We start from the raw sequence: 19,660 nt of genomic DNA on the forward strand, positions 1-19,660 counted from the left end.
TTTTTTTGCTGTTTGCTAAGGACGTGTTTACAAAGCCCTTGTGAGAAAATGACAGCTGGCATGGAAAATAACATGCATTATATTTTGGGCTGACCTCACTGATAAAGCTCTCTCAGAGGAAAAGGTGACATAATTTGGGAGCAGATCTATTGGCTCCTCACCAGAGACACATGCCATCACAACATGGCATGCTCAGTCGAAATTTCACAATGTTCCACTTCCAGGAACTGACTTCAGATGTGGACTAAACTTCCATTTATTAGCACAGCTGACCATAAACACGTCCTTGTGATGATGTAACCTTTTTACTGGGAAAACAGTGTGTGAATCTGCCTCATGCAATCATCTTGCATCTGTTTTTTGTTAGAAATGTAGGCTGATCAAACCTGTTATTCAAATTAATTACACCCCCCTTCCTCTCTACGGTGTTGAACCTGTTAAAGAGGAATTTCAAGCAATAAATATGACGATTTCTTAAAACTAGGTCAAATGTACAAATGTGCAATTATTTTTGAAATTGGTGCCCTATGACAAGAGAAAAAGGCTGTAAATTCCTCCTCTAAAGCGGGACATCCTACAACAACCAGGATGCATTGCGTGCAGTCTCGTCCAATGCTATCATAAAATCAAATGGCACACTGGAGTTAGTTATGCAGATCATTGTAAACTTACCACGAACTGTACAAAAGCCAGAGCACATTGGTACCGGTGGACAGTCAAAAAACCTCCAAGAGAGGCAGTATCCTTTTCTGCTTGGTTTGGGAAACGATCGTGGATGAAGGGGGGGTGAAAACTACAATAAACGCTGTTGCTTAAATTGCTATGGACGATGAGGAACGGGGACCTAATTGTGCTCAAGCAACACACAGTCACTGTTGTGCTGTTCTGTATTAAGAGTTGGCAAAGTCCGATATATTATTCTGTCAGAAAACAAAGTCAGATTTACCAAAGCACCGTGAAGTTTGTTTTCAGTCTGTCCGTTGGTTCTGACAATCCTCACTGGACACTGGTCGATGCTGCAAAGTGACTCCAGCCGCAGCCTTTCGACTGCGACTGAACATGGTTGCTACCTCCTCCATACTCTGTTGTGTCTGATTCCACAGCACGATAACAGGCCTCATAACAGTAGCACCATATCTCTGATTCCAACATTATATCATGAAACTGAAAGACTTTTGCAGTTGGATGAAGAGGGATATTTTTATTATTCACAGGGAAGACAAAGGAAATTTTACCGTCATTCATATTTAGGTGCGACCCATATTAGAACCATAGGAATCAACTTGATAATCAGTGAAGTCGTCCTTTAAGAAGCTACTGTATTATGTATACTGTAATGTACTGCATCCATCCAAAGTGCAATAGCAGTTCAGAAAACACACAAATAAAAGTGTGACTTCTTGCTTGTGGCTGCATCCTCAGAGTATTTCAGTTCTGCTCCATTCTCAGTGTTGTCAGTTTGACAGTAACCCATCCAGCAACATGAGCTGAGATAATGAGCCACAGAACTCATCCAGAAGATCTTTCAGACTGATGATAAACTGATGTGTGGCCTTTGACTGCAGACAGACATTACAGCGACCACATCTCTGTCCCTCAAAACGTAGATTTATATCCATGAGCCGCTACATGTGTAAGAGTAATTAAAGATGTGTGTGGCTGAAAGAAAAAAGTCAGATTTATGAAGATTGCAGATGATGAAAATAGTCTTCTCTGATTGCATGGATGTGTGGCTTGATTGGGTAATTGCTCTGAGGCAGATCACCTAAAATCTTTACTTGTATGAAGATAATTGCAGACTCTGGCTGTGAAAGATAAGATACATTTCTTAATTGAGGGAGTCAGACAGAGTCATTACCACGATGCTGAGTCATGCTTATATTTGGGAGACGCCCAGTACAACTACACTCCTCCAATGTTGGTCACAGATATTGTAATTAATGAATCATTTGAGGCTTGAGGTCACAATGAGCCTTAAGAATATCTTACAGTAATGTTTTACAGTACAGGCGTAGGATATGACACAGGAACAGATCATGAGGAACAGAGTTTTTTATGTAGTTCTACATGATGAGGTAATAAATAAAGATACACTTTTAAGAAATTAGAAAAATGAAACTTAACTGTTTTATTTGGAATTACATATAAAATGCATGTTCATTTGAGATTACCCAGAGTTTTTTTGATGGTCACAAAGTGCCACCAAAATGTTTTACTCTTCATCGATGCAAGTTCAAATGAAAAGAAATAAACCACTTCAGTAAAAATGTATTTAACTTATATCAATAAATACTTATAATAATAATAATAATGATAATAAAATAAATATAATAGTTGAAACCACAAGTATTCCAAATGCTACTCAGTTCCAGTGATTTTTAACTTGATTCTGACCTCTAAAGTTGTTGAACATGTTAACAATGTGGATTTAATTAATGACATTTACATTTACAGCATTTGGCAGGTGCTTTTATCCAGAGTGACTTACATTACTGCTAAATACTCCAGATTACATGAACTACCATTACATGAAGTGAAGATCTAATTTGAAGCACTTCTATGGTATCTGGCAAGAGAGATTGAAGTTATTCCTACAGCCCTCATTTTCTATGGAATTTCAACCAGCAACCTGTTTTCATTGGTTTACACTCATCACACAAGTTTTGAAACAAAGAGCAGTTTTTTCCTCCAAACATTCCAGTGTTAATACAAGTAGATTATCTTAATCCTTGTGAAACTAACAGCAATTTGTTCAGACTACCTCTCAGCAGGTATTAAGCTCCTACCTCTGTTACAAAACTTCAAATAAGATCACCAAACCACAGTCCTACATGTAGATGCAAACTAATCCAACTGCTTCGTTTTCCACAAAAGATGTGCTACGCTATTTTGGATCTACAGGTGTAGATAAAGTGGATATTTGGATAAACAGACATGCAACATATTGGAAATGTTGTGATCATTATATACCGGGTTATTACATAACAAACGCCAATAATTACATAACACACCATGCCCTCACTTGACCTAAAGTGGCTTTTTAATGGCGGATGCTGAGTTGAACTCTGGTTATAGCTACATATTTCACTGACACAACACAAAAGAAAGCCCTGTCATGTTTATGATGCTGACGCCATGTGTTGTTCGAAGATTGTGACTGAGTGCGGTCTGAAAGTGTGTGTGTACGTGTGAAGGGATACAAATGGCAGAGAGACAGAAACACAGACAGGGAGCTTGTTAGTCTAAGTGGTGAGATAACTTTCACATTGCATTTTAGAACAATTGTGTGCAAGCATCACCTCAACAACAGTGAGGTGAATTACTGAGAGGGGTCGACAAGGACAATGTAGTAATACTGATGACAGTACTAGGACAGATTTTAAAAGGCTCATAAATTTCACAGGAGAGTTACATGCAAATCAGCAGTAATGTTGGTCTGAATATCATCTAAGGCCGCAGCTGTGTACAATAATTTTCTTTGTTCAACAGATTTTTAATTTTTAATGTCCAAGTGTGTTCTGTAATCTATGTAAGTTCACATTTAAGTGATACACGACTGCGTCATGCAGATGCTTGTGATTAAATAAGTATCAGATATCAGCTTCCTGGATGCTTTAACCTAGAAATGTCCATGTCAGCCTTCAAGGCAAAGCAAGTTTATTTATATAGCACATTTCAGCAACAAGGCAATTCAAAGTGCTTTACATAAAACATTAAAAAGCATTGAGACAAGGTGCAAAAAAGAAACACACCATAAAAGGACACTTAAATACAATCATTAAAGAGCTAAGAGAATAGAAAACATAAATAAGCTAAAATAGAATAAGACAGGTTTGAAATACAAGAGTAAAAGTTGCAGTGCAGTGTAAGATATTAACCAAAAGCCTCAAATTTGATTTAATACAAGGCAGCGAAACAGAAAATGCTTCAGCCTTGATTTAAAAGAACTGAGAGTTGCAGCAGATTGCAGTTTTCTGAGAGTTTGTTCCAGATATGTGGGGCATAAAAACTGAACGCTGCTTCTCCATGATTAGTTTTTACTCTGGGAACAGAAAGCAGACCTGTCCCAGACGACCTGAAAGGTCTGGATGGTTCATAACATAGCAGAAGATCAGAAATGTATTTTGGCCGCAAACCATTCACTGCTTTATAAACCAACAGCAGTATTTTAAAAGCAATTCTTTGACAGACAGGAAGCCAGTGTAAAGATCTGAGAACTGGAGTGATGTGATCCACTTTCTGGGTCTTAGTGAGGACTTAAGCAGCAGCGTTCTGAATCAGCTGCAGCTGTCTGATCGATTTTTTAGGGAGACCTGTGAAGACACTCTTACAGTAGTTGAGTCTATTGAAGATAAACTCATGGACAAGTTTCTCCAAATCCTGCTGAGACATAAGTCCTTTAATCCTTCATATATTCTAAAGGTGATAGTAGGCTGACTTTGTAATTGTCTTAAGGTGGCTGTTGAAATTCAGGTCTGAGTCCATGACTACACCAAGATTTCTGGCTTGGTTTGTGGTTTTTAACATTACTGATTGAAGCTGAGTGCTGACTTGGCTCCAAAGACAATTACTTCCATATTGTCTTTGTTTAATTGAAGAAAAATTCAACAACCAATTGTTGATTTGTTCAATGCACTTACTCAGTGCTTGTATTGGACCGTAGTCCCCTGGTGATATGGTTATGTAAATCTGTGTGTCATCTGCATAAATATGTTAACATATTTTGTTGTTTTCCATAATCAGAAAGCCATAGCTTCAGACAGTCATATGACAAGTACGCTGATTTATGACGCTTTATTCAAAGCTCAACATTTGAGTTGAGCTTTAAGGTCAATGGGAAATTCAGCAGTGGTTTCTGAGAAAGGAGAGTGTCTGTAAATAATTTCTGCTGCCTTAAATTTCCACAATATGATTTAAATATGTGACTCCATGGCCACAGACCTGCTTCACTTCATATTTGGTTGCTTCCTCTTGCTTCTAACCATCCATCTACTGCTTAACTTCTTAGTTAAGGGCTGATGATGAGTCTTGGAGCAGTCAGACAAGTTGAAATGTGATTAATGATTGAGCTCCTTTTGCATACCAGTATGAAGACATGTTGACATTTCACAGTAGGGAGGTGTAAATAATAAATTTGATGATGGCTGATGCTTCAGCAATGTGCTGACTCACTGTCACATTGTTTCAACATACTGGGACATAATATAACAGAAACATCATCAATGTGCAACACCTGTGCTTTCCCTACTATAACAAGTCAAAATGTTTGCTGTGAAAAAGGCCTCTTGCATCATCATGCTTGCATTTTCAAGAAAACACTTTACCACTAATAATATAATGTATGGAAATATTATTTTAACATTAAAGGTGAATGCCATGTGCACCTATATTTCAATTCCTCACTTCCCTTCTCTTTTTTCTCCTTTGTGAGAATGAACTCTCTCCTAAGCTGAGGATGATTACATGCCAAGAATCACCTGGACTGACTGAACGTTGTGAACACTGGCAGCAACAAGCAAGGCTTGAAGCAGACGAAAGTCTGGAAGGCACTGGGCCTGCTGTATTTACTGTGTTTTATAGACCTCTCTCATGGCAGACATTTTGACGCATCACAGCAGGAACAGCACAGGTTTGAATAAAATTAACAATGTCTCTGTTCCATGACAGTGAGCCAGCATGCACAGTACCAAGGCTCTGACACTGGCAGACCTAACTGGAACACAGCCGTTATTGATGTTAGTTACACCTGTGTTGTTGTTTAATCCACAGAAGAACGGAATATAATACACAAATAAAACCATTAAAAAATACAATTCTGGCTGCATTTGAAGCTCATCCTTGGTTTGAGGCTGTGTTGGTGAGTCAAAGTCTATCTACATAAGTGAAAAGGGAAAGGATGTGTATTTCTCTCTAGCACAATGGAAACAATGTCATTTCAGATTTCAAGGTTAGTGTAGGTGACCTTATTGTCTGGTTATGCTCTGTAGTGATTGACCCCAGCTAATAACCCCTTTTGATCGAGATGCAGAGTAAAGGCAAAGGTAAGAAATCCCTTTCTCTGTAGACAGGACACACTTTCACATGACTTACTCTGGCTTAAGTAGTTTATTTTGGCAATATTGCATCTACTTGAGGAGTTAATGGGTTTTTCATTCATTGCCACACCATGCAGTATACATGAGATCTGAGTCACAGGGACATTGCGTGCTGGATGCAGCCAGGAAGCATCACCCCTTCAGCCTTAGATCCATTTAAATTTAGCCCTGCGCCTTGTGATATAGTTAGCTCACCTCTACCTCATGTAGGATGCTAAGCTTGTTTTGTAGGACTCGTCTGCCAAGGAGCAAAGAGAGTGAAGTGACTGGCTGAGGATGCAGACTGTGAACAAACAAAACAGGATCATCTCTTTGATCCCACCTCAAAGCTGTCACAGCAGCAAGAACAAGTTGTCTTGATATTGGTTCGACCTGGCAAAGGCCTGGATGAAAACACACATTACATGTTTGAAGAAAGTGTCAGGGTGAGCTGGTCTTAGTTATTATAGGTCATGATGCCCTCAACCATCATTCTTGCTTTGTTCGTCCTGTTTTGGTCAGACAAAACAAACAGATGTCCCCTTGCACTTTAAGAAATTCTTATGGGCATTTTTCATCATTTTCTGACATTTTATAGACCAGAAATTTGATCGTTAATTCATTTGTCTGTGTTATATGTGCAGTTTGTTTGTGAAAGTTGTATGTACAATATATATTATGTCACGTATATATATGTCATAAGAGTGTTAACCTTGTTTTCCCTTCACTCTCCTCTAAAAGTGCTTATATGGACCTCATTTGTGTATTTTAGGGCTATGGATAAATAATGACACTGTGTAAGAAACTAAAATTATTTAAAATTTCTATGGAAGCAGAGTTATCATTAGCAGGAACTCCAGAGATCACAGGAGAACAAAAATACATTGTTCACCTGTAGGCAAATGTCTTACTTTTAGTTGAAACTGTAAAAATATCAGTGGTAAGTTGGCTTTGGCTGCGATTCCAAATAATCACACTTGAATAGAACATATGGTCTGAACAAGAATACCTTGACACAGAAAGTGTATTTTTACAACCCATATGTTTTGAATTGGTGGACAATAGTGGACTGGGCTGCCAAAGAGGAAAAATCCTTGAAATATCTCCACTGGGGAGTCATTTTTTATTTAAAGACAAGGGAGTGGTGACAACGCTGTCATGTTAGGATGAAGATAAAATAGAAGGTCTATTTGTACATCATTTTATACAATAATGTTCTTTAGTATGATGCAACAAGTTGGGAAATGGATCATTCTCCCAAAACATATTGGTGACTAATCCATGTTCATAACAATATCCCCCTCCCATGGATCATGTGGGGATCATGGTTCACTGAAATTTGTGCTTTCTCGTGATGACGGCAGCCAAAAATCCTGATGATGTTATGATTATCTTGGTGAAGACAGATAGTGTCCTACAGCAGAAGTACAGGCTGTGCTATTCTTGTTGCCACTGTTGTTTTTGAATGTGAACCAAATTTCAATAGTCGTGTTTTTTTATAATCGCCTTTTGCATTTTTTATTATCTGAACTGTTATGATTATGTAACATTGCTTGTGTGTGTGTGTGTGTGTGTGTGCGTGTGTTTGTGTGTATGTGTGTGTTTGTGTGTTTGTGTGTGTCTTTTTAACATTTTAAGCTGATCTACAAGTGCCTCATTATTGCATAAAAAGTTTAGCAGATTCTCAGTAATGTTTTTCCAGGCTGGTTATGTGACCTTTCCAATTATCTGTGAGAAAATGGTTGCCTTTAGGGCCTCATTTCTATTGATAACTTAGAGCCTCATTTCTACTGAAATGTTATCATTACTGATTTGAGCAGACTCATTATGACTAGCTGGAGGTTGTCTTTCCTTGCCAACTGTTAGCCTGAACCAATCTTCCTCTTTTTTTTCTTTTTTAGCCCATTTATTATTGTTTGTACTGTATAATTGAGCTTTGTGTTCATGCACTCATTAGGTTGCTAACAATGGGCTGCTGAGACAATAATTAGACATGGTAATGCTGGTAGTGTTACTGTGGTATCTGCAGAAAGCGTATAGAAATATGTCCAACCAATTACTGAAGAGCAGCAAACCCCCCATGTCCTTGAACAATAGATTGCAACATCATTTCCTCCTTCAGAGAGCCTCTGTGACCTTCAGTGGACTTTGCTGAAGCCTAACAGAGGGACTCGCTTATTAACAAGCCCTACTTGATGGCTTGTTGTCCTATGTGTTGATGCAAACAATAGGAGGAATCAGCTAAATCTGGCACATGGCTGGGGAGATATATTTTTGAACCATATACACAATATCCAGAGGAATTGTCTGCTGCCTTTGTAGCCGCCCAGCTTACTATTCATTTGTCTTGATGGTTCAACACAGAGATACGCAGCTCTGACTCCCTGAGGTCTCAGCAGGCTCTGGTGAAGATGGATGCTGTCCCACCTTAGTTTGTGCTTGTATTTGCTCCTCTGGAAGACACAATAATCAATAATGAAAAACAGCTCTCATGTGCCCACATTAGCATCCTGTGGCATTGAGCTGATGTGGGTCAGCATCCTGAATCAGTTACAGAACCACAAGGGGCCAAGTGTGAAGCTGCAAGACACCGACTGTTGGCTCTGAAAGGAGAATCAGAGAGTATTTGTTTCCAGAGTTGGAGCTCTGATTGATTTCGTGATTTCAGCGGGTTGGCGGTTCTTGGAAGATTCAGAAGTACTGCCGGGAAATCGGGAAGCTGAAACAATATCACATGGTCCTCGGGAGTTTACAGGGAGCGCTCAGGCATGAAAATAAAGGGTGCCCTTTACACTCAATGAGCACAAACACAACAAACAAGAAATTAAAATTGTCCTCATCATTGAACTGATCTCTGCTTTCACTGAGGATTAAATTCAGCATGACCTATCAGACAGTAATTAGAACATGACCCCACTGTTTTTTTGTTGTTGTTTTCTTGTCATTGAAAACAAACACCTCATACAGTTGAATTTTGGAAATAACTGTTTTTCAGGTGGTATATTATTTTGTTGGCCTTGTATAGCCGCTATCTAAGAACAGATACAAAATGGTTAACGGCAAAAATGTGTAGAAATGTTGCAGTTCAGCCATATTATCAAAGAAATTTGCATTCAAGGCAACATCAGATTATGCAGAGAGCACGAGTGAGAGTGTTAATGTACATATTACTACTTTTACAATGAAGACACTAGATTAATGTGAGAAATTGGGTTAGGGCATCCACTGCAACAAGTCTGTAAACCCCAGTTTACATGCAGTTGGTCAGGAATATGTTATCTCCCTTATTCTGTGTTTTTAACCAGTATTGGCATATTTAAGTGTATGTAAGTCATACATTTTGTCAGGAATTTGTTACATGTATTTTACAGTCTTTTTAAAATGAGGCAGGAAGCTCACAAGTCTAACTTTACTTTTAATGTTATGAAACTAAGAGAAATGTCTTCCCCTCATTCAAGTAACATCATTGTACTCCCTCATGCTACAGTGCTACATGTAATGTAAACATTGGCTCTTCTGGTCTGCGTGCCATAAATCGTTACGTCTGATTTCGCTGGGAATCCGACCTGGTGGCAGGCGTTTAGAATAACTATATAGAAACAGTCAATCTTCTCACTGATGGACTTGTTTGCTTATGTAGGTCATAGAGAGACATCAGTATTAAACTGAGACTGTTAACCAGTTAAAAGTTACTTGTAGTAACTTTAACAAACAATCAACACAGCTTAGATCACTTTCAGTCAAAGTTTGGATTTAATTATTTTGGATTCAGTACAACAACACACTTTAAGAAGCCCAGTTATATACATTTCTCTATATAGTCCGGTTTCTCTATCAGAAATCTATCTATGTGGGTTTTCTTCATCCTTCGACCTGATAAAGCAAAAAGATCTCTCATTTAGAGTTTCAGAGATTTGTGTCGCTGCCAAAAGCTGCGAATAATCACATTACTTAAGTGCATGTGAATGTGTGTGGATTAGCATGTGTGTATGTGTTTGTGTCCCTCAGTGTCCAGGAAAGTGTGCTAATGGAGGCTTTTCCTGATGCAGGGGGCCTCTGCAGATTAAAGAGCAGATGTGTTGATTGATTCATCTCTACCTTTTGCTGCATATGCCTCAGGACGAGTACAGGACCATCAGAGTGTTAAATCCCTCACAGTGGGTTCCTTGTTTTATGATGTAACTAACACCAAAGCCAAGCATTCCTGAGAATCACACTGCCGAGTGCCAAACTGAGCTTGTAGTCCTGGGCATAGTGCCTCTTCTTTTGTGTTTCAAAATGTGATTGAAATGTTGCAAACACGTGCAGATGTATGTTGATAATTTACTTTGATATATCTAAAAAGTCTGTTGCAAGACAGAACTTAGAGATGGGACAATTCTGCAAATGTCAACATAAATACTTGATTATTAAATCTCAAGTTATTCATACCAGTATCTGGCAACTATAGTATGTTTAAGGTATGGTTAATATAAGGCTGCTAAAATACTTGACCCTAATTCCAGACTCTGGCATGAATGTCGGAAGCACTACAGAACCATCCTCTTCCCCAACCTCCACACTCTTATTTTTTGCCTCTCCATATAAAGGATTCATTAAATCTCGAACTGGCAATGCTCGTTGACATCAGACGTAAATTGCGTGCTGCAGAATCGTCTGGCTGGACTAATATGTGCATGAGGAATCGTGTTGGGCCTGGGGACTTATTCTTTGAGAAAATGTTTAAAAGAGACGCATCTTGAAACTTAGGAATTTAAGGTTGCTGCAGGGCACTTTTCATGTTGATAGATTTGTTGTTGAGAAGTTCTGGCACTGGACCAGTACTGCAAAGTGATAAATGATTTACAGTAAAACTGTCCAAACCTATTAAAAACTGCAGTATGTGTTTTCAGAAATTATTTACTTTCTTAGAAATCCCCCCAAAAGCTCTTCTCATTTTAAATTTTAGTTTTAAATATTTAGCCTTTTCAAAGGCATTGCCTGCCTTCACGCCTGTCTGTCTTGATTCTCTTAATCCGTTAACATTTACTCTCCTTCTTTGCTTCTTTTACCTTCCTCTCCCTCTCACCTTGGCAGAGTTAACTGGGCTGATGAGAAATGGCTGCGGTGCTTTCAGCCTCTAGACTATAAATATGAGAGAACAACCTCTCATAAATATTTGAAAGGGGCAATGACTGTTCCAGCCAACTCACATGCACACACACACACACACACACACACCACTGTCACACAAGAGAAACTCACAAATAGATTTCCATTTGTCTTTTCATTCAAAAACACTTGGTATTTTCCAACCTTGAACAAACACACAAGATTTCCACGTTATTGTCTGTCAACGCACACAAGTTCATTCATGAGCTTCCATGCGCCTACGGATACACCTGTTGCCGCTACAGCGGGAAGAAATACATATTTCATAACACAACCAGCAACATCATTGGCTGATGAAGGAGCAGATAAGGATGAAGATGTGCCAGTGTGCCAGCTCCTCCACCTCTCCATCACCTTGGCAATATACCCACAAGCTCCAGCCAATACAACAAAGCCGGGTTTTAATTCACCACGGCAGTCTGTGCTTTATAATTACTGCTGAAGTAAAGAGAGGAATATAAGAATGTTCCCGGGTGACACACAAACAGGTGACTTATCAAAGTCTTTTCTTTAAGGTCCAGTGGCTCTGGCAAAATGAAAAGTAAAAGTAAAAAAGTAATTTGTCAAGGGAATAGTTAACTGTGTTAACTGTGTATCTATGAATATAAAAATGTCAAGGGAAAAGTGGAGAGATGGGTGCTTAATTAAACTACTTTGGGAAATTATTCTGATCTTTACTCATTTGTACTCATCAGTTATCAGTTTAATTGGCCTGATATTTTTTATTTTGAATAAGTCTTTGACTTGGTTAAATTCTACTTACAGTAATGTAAAAAAAAAAAACATAAAATAGGACACGGTTCACTTATCTTTTTGCCTTTTATGCAACCTGCCTCATTTATATAATGTGCACACACACTATTATGTCATGCACATAAGGTAGTATCTCATTTCAAAGACTGATTTAAGCAAGGCTCTGGAGAAGGCTAGTTTCCCCTGGATAGAAGAGACGTTTTATATTTTTGGCTCTGAGAGCCGACAGAGAGGATGAATGAGACGGGGCGCTAGGGCAGAGCGCTGACCCTGGACCTACTGCGTCTGCTCCTGTGTGATATGAGCTGTCCGAGGATTACGGCTCTTCAAAACCTGAGGCCTTTGGAGATCAAACCTGCTGTGTATTAACTCTGATAGAGTTACCAGACAAGGGCAGCTGGGCTCACGCAGCTCTCAAAGCCCACCAGAAGAAAGATATGAGGGCTGGTGGCCACTCATTTGTTACATCACAGTCCCAAAAACAATCTCGGGGGCGCTACCCTTGTTGATTTTGGGAGTTACGTAATCCCAATCGAATTTAGCCGGCTGTTGTTGTCGATAAATGCCCACCTTATCTGCTGAGTAAAAGCCTGGCACTTCTAATGCCCCTTTCATAATGAATGGCCCTATTAGGAATGGTGCTTATACCATGCTGTGTGCTGGATGCTCATGTATTTGTGTGTGTCTGTGTGTGTTTTGCTGTTCTTAAAAACAAGCTGGAGGTTTAAACCTTTGGAGAAAGGACATTTGTGCCAAGAGTGCTCATTTCGGCCACTCCACAGGACAACTCAGGGCATACACAAATGCATAGATAGGTTTATTTTAGGATAAGCGGTGTATGAGGATAGGAGGTTAGTTTAGGGTTAGTACTTAAGAAAAAAAATTATTACTATTTTGTTGTAGTTTTAAAGCTGTTAAACTTTTTAAATGGCATGAAAGAAATTCACATACTTATTTTGTAGTTAAAGTTTAACAGTTATCTGCAAATTTGCATAGCAACAGCTGACTTTTTCAAATTGAGAATAGGACTATATTTTCTTTTACTCAATATTGATAGTTCATATATATGAATATGTGTCGGGCTTCACATGGAGAGGTGCCATGAAAAAAAAAACTATGGAAGGAGTGCTGTGATTAAAAAAAAAGGGAACCACTGGGTTAGAATGAGGGCATATAATAGTGTGGAGACAAGTGTAAGATTAGATATTAGGATATAATCCAGTCTGTAAATCCTCCTAAAATACTGTGTTTGCCTAAATTAGACTCAATGAGTAGTTTAGTTCATTTTGCAATGTTGCAATGTGCTTTTTTTTCTTTTTGTATGTATGCCTGCTACTTTTCAACAAATACAGAGTGACAGAGAAAGAGAGAGACGCATAGACACACACACACACACACACACACACACTACTGTCCTGGTTATCAGGATCTTACCCTGCTGTTAGTCTGGGTGTTGAAGCCAAGTTTCCTCTACTAGTCAATAGCAGGGTGGGTGACCCCATCAATAGGAGGTGCCAGTCTATCCAAAACCATTTGCATCAGTTGTCACATGGCTTCAATGCAGTTAGCCCTCAGATAACACTAAAATTACTGTTCTCACCAAATATATCTACAGAAATCAACACTGGAGGCTAATTTGAGGGACCAGTCAGAATACAAATCACTATCAATTACTGTCACCTCCAAATGGCCATAAAACGCAGCAGCTGCATTAAACATACAGTAAAATAACATACCATATGTTGTGATATATATTGTACGTCAGTACAGCAGCTACTTTATGACTTCAGCTTCTTTTTTTTTTTAAGTCAGATTCAAACAAATCTTCAGAGTTAGTTTCTGTAGACAGTTTACCTTAAAAACAAAATCTTTGAGAAACCTGCTTAAGAGTGTCTTCTTATTTGTCTTTTTCAGCTGCACCATAACACTACAGTTCATCTTGGTGTTGAGCAAATCATTTAGTCCTTTATTCAGTTTGGTCTTCAGCAGCAGGTCTTTCACTCGTGTAGACGTTTCACTAATCCTTTTATTTTACCACCAGAGATCTCATGGCGCCTCACTTCCTGCTGTCTCTTCCTAAACCCATCTGCAATCTGCCTCATCACTCACCTCTTAATCTCTCTCTCTCTTTCGCTTTCTGTTGAATTATATAATTTTATTGTTCCACTTACCCACATCTGATATCAAAGCAGTTCTCAGTTTATTGACTCATCAGATAAGTAGTAAAGTTTTAGTTGAAACTGTTTTAGAAATGTGTTTGGAGGTGTTTCTAATATTTAACCACTCAATTTACATCAATTAGGGTAGACTAAATAGTAGAAACATCTTTTAAACTAATGCAGTACAAGTGACCATAAAGTTGAATCAACACCTCTCCAAAACAATATCACCTAAAACTGAACATACAACTTTCATAGGATTTGATGCAGGGCTGTTGGATTAGACTGCATTGATTTTAGCTACAGTAGGTGTATGTAATAATTTCAATTAAATAAACTGAGTGAACATGAACCAAATACTTCATCAGAGGCATATAAGGTGTGTCAATGCCTGCTTAGCTGATGAGCATCTATTTCACTGAATGACAAGACAAGATAATGACAAGATAATATTTCTATTAACAGAAAGCACAAGACAGTGCAGCTGTCTGAATAGCTGCTATCAAAAAATGCATTCACATCTTTGGTTGACAGTGTCAAGTACAAAATATACCTTATACAGCCACACTTGTGGACATGAGAGCCTGTGCTCAGCTTTCAGTATTTCAACATGTTTATGATCAAAAGTCAATTTCCCTTTAAGGCTTCTTCTTTCTGTTATAAGGCAGCAAAAACCAGGTTCAACACTTGCTGTCTTTGTTTTGCTTTTTTCTTGTGTGACCCTGTGTGAAAAGCAGAAACTTTGCTCTTAAAAAGCACTTTACAAAAAATTGTACTATTGATCTTTTTTTGCTTACCCCTCTCACACTCACACACACACACACACATCTCAGCTTGCACAAATACTGTATGCATTCGATGGTGTCTGCTTCACCCTGAAAGCAATAATACATTACAGCTAGTCTACTTGAAATGTCAATCACTAGTTATATACTTTTCTATATCTTCCTTTATCTCATCTTGGCTGCACTCCAGGCCTTGACAACCAGACAACCAGCTCCTCTGGAGCAATAGTTCATAATAGTTCAATAGCACTTCAGGAAATGAGCACGAGTCATTCTTCTTTTCGGCACTAACGCACTAGAAAGGCTTTTTCCAAATGTCCTCAGATTGCCCTTCCTGTCACACCCACACAGCTTGTTTTTCTTATTTGTTTTGCGCGTGTGGGTTTATTTTTGAGTATTGGGGCTAAATTTAGCCATACACCTCCTAATCTAATTTCTCTAAACCAGACGAGAGGGTAATAGCTTACACACACCAGAGCACCGCGGTGGAACAACAGCACAACAGCATTATGGGGAAAAATATCTGAGCAAGCCACAATTATCTTTAAGTTAGACGTCCCGGTTATTCACATGTCTGTATTTAATATTTGAACAAATTGTTTATTCTGTATGTTTGAATGTGTGTGTGTGTGTGTGTGTGTGTGTGTGTGTGTGTGTGTGTGTGTGTGTGTATGTGCTCTTGTTTCAGTGATAACATGGCTGTCAGCAGCTGAAGCTCATTGGTAAACCCTGCAGGGAGGCTGTGACTGTCTGACTGTGTGTGTTTTCCTGATTTCATTCCCACCTCATCCCTGTTAGACAAAAAACACACACACACACTCACACAGGGTATACAGGCGTGTATACAGTTACTGTACGTGCAAACAAGGATTCACATTACATTAGCAAATACAAACATACACAAATGCACACAAATGTATTAATTTATGAATTTATTTTAATTACAATTAAAAAAGCAACATACTGTAAGATGATAAAAATGTGTCTAATGTATCATATTGTTTTAAACTGTGATAACTTTCCCTTTAACATGCTGATATTGGTGGATTTGGTGAGTGTGTGTTGTGTTGCTAATCAATGTGATGTCACTGTTTTATGGCAATATTGATCTAGATCTGATCTGTACAGTATTTAGTTTTCTGGACTGACCCAAAACAGACATTATTTTCTGATTATTTTATCCATAAATAGTTTCTCAATTGATTTTGCAGTATATTTATGAAATGATACTGATATAGAAACAGAAAACTACATATACTGTGATAGTATACTATCCATATTGCCCACTCCTACAGTTTATTCACTAAACTATATACAGTTGATGTTAAGCAGATGCTGTCTGGCCAAATGATTTGATAAAAAAGAGAGTGGATGAATGATTTCCTTTTGTCGAAGGCAATGACAAGATAACAGCATTAGCCTCTGCAAGGCACCTTGAGCTTTTGAATGAAAAACAAATGATGACGGACAGCAATTGAACCCACGTTGGACCTTGACCACACTGAATGAGCTGCTGAATGAACATGTGAGTTGTTTGGCTCTTTTGTCAGTAAAAGCATCATCAAGTCAGCTGACATCGTGAAGGTAAAACACGTTTTTTCTTACAAACTTGTATTTAGTCAGGGAAAAAAAAAAAAAAGACTGAGCACAGATGCTGTTTTCAGACAGTTACACACATTCACAACTCTTTAGCTCCACTATGGTGAGAGTCTTGCTCAAAAGCACCTTGATAGTTGTTGCTGATGGAGTAAGGTGTTTTTAATTTGATTTCCTGATCTTTTTCATCTCTTATTCTGTCCGATGTCCTTAACAATCATAAACGCACCGCTGTTTTTAGCAATGATAAAAGAAAAAATAAGAGTCTTTATGTTACAGTGATTTCTCCTGGGCATGTGCTCTAAGATCTGAAGATTCTGACTAAAACTCTTGCAACGTAAATGATAATATCCTCAGGCATACCATACTTTGGATATACCAAAGGTTGACATTGGTATATCCAACTCCCCACTAGGAGAGCCTGCTGTGCACATGCGGTGCTACTGAATGAAATTTCAAACCAGACCATCACTGCTTGGTGGCAGCACATCACATCAGAATGTTGCAATATTAATAATTATCTGCCCTGTTACTGATAATGTGCTGTCAGCATAGCATAATACTTCATCCAAAAATGAGGCAAGATTAAATTAATGTTTTTCATGTTTTTCACGTCTTCCTCATCAGTCAGATTTTCCCACATCCCTCAAAAAGATTCATGTTCATATTCAATTTTCCGGATTGACGAAAAGCAGACAAATGTTTATTTAATACATAAATAGTTTCTTAATTGATTTCGCAGAGTATTTATAAAATCTTACTGATATGGAAGTGTAAAACTTCATAACAGCAACTAATGATTATTTTCATTATAGATTAATCTGCTGATTTTCTCCATTAATCATTTGGTCTGTAAAATAACAAACACAGAAAAGTGCCTGTGAGTGACAGTGAAAGAAAATCTAGCTCAAGGTTATCAAATGTCTTGTTTTGTCCGAGTAACAGTCCCCAAACAAAAAATATTTATTTTTACCACAGTGTTAGAGAAGGGAAAGCTGCCAATCCTCCCATTTGAGAAACTGGAACTGGCAAATGTTTGGCATTGGCGTTAGACCAAAAACTACATGTGCAATCTGTGAACTTTTCCTGTTTTTTAGAAGATGTCTGAATGAGCATGACAGTCTCCAACTGTTTATCCATCTCACGTGTGAATTTAGGACCACGGGTATGATTTGTCTTAATGGTCTACTGGGGGCACAATTATTAAAGGTCAAAAGCTTAACACTGTGTCTACAAAGCCTTCGCAGCCTTCTCAGCACGTTTGCAGCAGCAGCTTCAGTAATCCATCTGTGCCTTCACAGGATGTGTTCAGACAGTACTGAGTGTACTGGGTGTCGTCGTTCTGGCAGCACTCAGAGTCCAACACACAATCGCTGTAGTTACGTGTGTAAATTAGAGCAGACTTGAAAACAGACATCTCAAAAGTGAGACATGAGCAAATATGCTGCTTGTGTAGACGGCTGTATTGATTAGAATCGAAATGCATCTGTCTTGTCAGATGAGCATGAGATGGACGACTGAAAAACACAGCTTATACTCTCTCTGTGTACACACTGTGCAAAGGCGATACCAGTGGAATTTGAAATTTGATTACTCCATGCACTCCATGTACTATCAGTGACCTTGTGCAACAAATGTGTTCAGTCCATGCACAGCTTAAGTCTTGCTTTGTTGTTACTGATGAATAATCACTAGCTCTAAGAAAACAGTGGCTTTCAAGCAACAGCTGTGATTGCGGTAAAACTGTTACGGTGTGAAGAGGGAGCAGTGTGATTTTGCAGGCAGCTTTGTGAGGCAGCTTTTTGAACGTGTCAGTATTACCTCTTGCTCCAAGATACTGCTCCATCCTGCAAACAAACAATTCATTGAGTCAAGCCACAGAGCCTGAAAAACACACATACACAGTATATTTCTAATCTTGAAACACTGATTGTCCTGTTGGAGGTGCTAAAATTAAAGGTTAAAGTTTTTAACTTTCAAAAGGCACAATTGGTTCCAGAAACTTGCAGGATGATGCAACTTGTTACGGGTTGGCCCGAGGAGTGCCTGCATCATTCATGGGAAGGACATGTTTACGTGCTGCCTTGTTTTCAAATGGTGTATTTTTCAGTATGGGATGATACATCCTGTCCTCAGTCTGCCCTCTTATTTTCACTGTGAGTGACTCACATGTTTTTTCTGTCTCCTCAGCATATTTAGTAGTTTCACTGCATGACTGGCTTACTATTACTCTGTACAGCTGAATATATCTATATTTAGCAGAGTTCACCACAAATACAAATGTGAGCAGGACCATGAAATCTGATCACAAGTTGTCAGTTGTCTCGAGACACATTTGAGACATAACCTGAACCACGGTGTGAAATGTAGTCTGCCTTTTTTTTTTCTCCATCTCTCTCTCTCTCTGTCTCTCTCTCTCTCTCTCTTCAAGTTCAAATCCACTTGTCAGCTCAGGCTTCTCTGCAGCTGTCATCATGACAGAAGAACATGTGACCACCAAAAACTAAAGATTAGTGTGTAAAGTGAGGACTTAGCAGGATCGAACAGCATTTTGCAAGTATGCTGGTTCAGTATGTTGCTGCATTTCCTGTTATTAACAGGATGTTTGTGCAAAGCTGGATTCTAAACCAAATTAGAGAAAGGCCTCTTTTTATTCAGTCAAAGTGGTTGGATTGTTTTAGTTCTTATGTATACCTACACTCACCGACCACTTTATCAGGAACACTTGAGCAATGCAGTACAACAGCTCTGCCATAATTCTACTTTTACAAAACATATACACGTTCAGTTTTTGTTGATATTGTCAGAAAAATTATCATTCTACTTTCTGTTTATTTTTGAGGTTGTAGTGAGCGGTAGTGGCGTACTGGAGATGAGATTGAAAAGTGTTCCTAATATTTTCTACCCCATTAACATACAAGAACTGAAAATGTATAAGCTTCATAAAAATAGAATTTATGACGGAGCTGTTGTAATGGATTGCATTAGATTGCACAAGTGTTCCTAATAAAGTGTTTGATGAGTGCATATAATAAGGTAACCTTTAAAGATGAACTCCTTGTCAAGAAGAAAAAGATGTTTTATGTAGAAATTCTTTGTTATGATGTATGATTTAGCTAAAAGGGTGAAGAGGCCATTCTTC

The 19,660-nt window shown here is 38.5% G+C and overlaps 1 long non-coding RNA gene across 1 annotated transcript; it reads left to right on the forward strand.

Annotated features, from left to right (window-relative positions):
• Positions 1 to 1,979: 1,979 nt before the first annotated feature.
• Positions 1,980 to 3,981, forward strand: LOC122989341. The gene is made up of 3 exons (XR_006405034.1): positions 1,980 to 1,990; positions 3,460 to 3,461; positions 3,908 to 3,981. It is a non-coding gene; the product is annotated as an uncharacterized LOC122989341 (long non-coding RNA).
• Positions 3,982 to 19,660: the final 15,679 nt, after the last annotated feature.

The sequence above is a fragment of the Thunnus albacares genome, chromosome 9 (assembly GCF_914725855.1).
Source record: "Thunnus albacares chromosome 9, fThuAlb1.1, whole genome shotgun sequence".
Lineage (NCBI taxonomy): Eukaryota > Metazoa > Chordata > Actinopteri > Scombriformes > Scombridae > Thunnus > Thunnus albacares.